The sequence below is a fragment of the Orycteropus afer genome, unplaced genomic scaffold (genome assembly GCF_000298275.1).
Source record: "Orycteropus afer afer isolate SDZICR_OR568_19922 unplaced genomic scaffold, OryAfe1.0 scaffold00087, whole genome shotgun sequence".
NCBI classification, from domain to species: Eukaryota; Metazoa; Chordata; class Mammalia; order Tubulidentata; family Orycteropodidae; genus Orycteropus; species Orycteropus afer.
In genome coordinates this window covers 10,926,943-10,928,039 of record NW_006921674.1, presented here as the reverse complement: position 1 = coordinate 10,928,039, position 1,097 = coordinate 10,926,943, and the positions used below count along the sequence as shown (strand labels likewise).

Below are 1,097 nucleotides of genomic sequence, written 5' to 3'. Positions count from 1 at the left end.
TTTAATAATTTTGAATTTAGAAATGCATATGTTACAAATTGCCCAGTTATTAATAGAGCTTGAGTATACTGGAATGAAGTAAGATGGACTCCTTTTCCCCGCTTTGTTATACAATCATATCTTTAATATAACAACTGATCCAGTAAGGTAACACATCTTTAGGTGAAATGAAAAGTATGACAAATTGCTCATGGTGACGTTAAAAAGAAGTGGTACCTTGACTGGATTATTGTATCAGAACAGCCCATCTTATACTGCAGTTCATCTTACCCTTGCAGTTCAAACAAACAATCAATCTTAAAAAAAGCAGACAGACTTGGACATGACAGCCAACTCCAGCTCCAGATTCTGCCTACCACTCTGTAAGGAAAAAAGCAGAAAAGTACCTTTCTGATGTAGTTGCTCCTATGCCCTGTCAGACACACACTTGGACACCAAAACACTAAAATATTCCCAAGATGTTCAGCAGCTCTGCTCCCTATTCTACTTTTTTTTTTTTTTAAAAAAAAAACACCACCAATACAGTCAAACAAGACTGGGAAAGAAAACAACATTGGAGACATTTGACAAAAATGGCCCAATTACCACAAGTTCATATCTTACTCAAGGACTTAAAAGAAGTACCTCCTAAGCTTATGAATCAGAGCCTGGTTAGGGGCTGACTGTCATGTACTCAAGGTAACGTCATGTCCAGCACTATATCCCACTAATTCCTGGGGAGTTGGACATCAGCCAGAATGGTATGGGTTCCTCTTTCATGTATCCACCAGCAGTAAAGTATTACATGATAAAGCAAACTGATATTTAAAATTTTCATTACTTATATTTGAAACTTATATTTGAAATTTCATATTGCTCAGATTATTTATCATCATTTTCAGGAATTTCTGATATAATCTTATTTTTCAATTGGTAAATTTTATTAATATCAAACTAATTTTATAAATATGAAAACTCTCAAAACCCTCCAAATAATAGTGTAGGAAATATAAATAATAAAATACCTTATTTTTCAAAGTGGAAGCAAGAATAAGAATGTTTTGTTATGGTACAACCTTTACTCTGAGGATACTACACTCCAGACTATTAAAGTTAGT

The 1,097-nt window shown here is 33.7% G+C and overlaps 1 protein-coding gene across 1 annotated transcript in view; it reads right to left on the bottom strand.

The window, feature by feature from the left end:
* GRIK2 (glutamate ionotropic receptor kainate type subunit 2) overlaps window positions 1-1,097 on the bottom strand; it is a 944,667-nt gene that overhangs the window by 187,301 nt on the left and 756,269 nt on the right. The window lies entirely within an intron of this gene.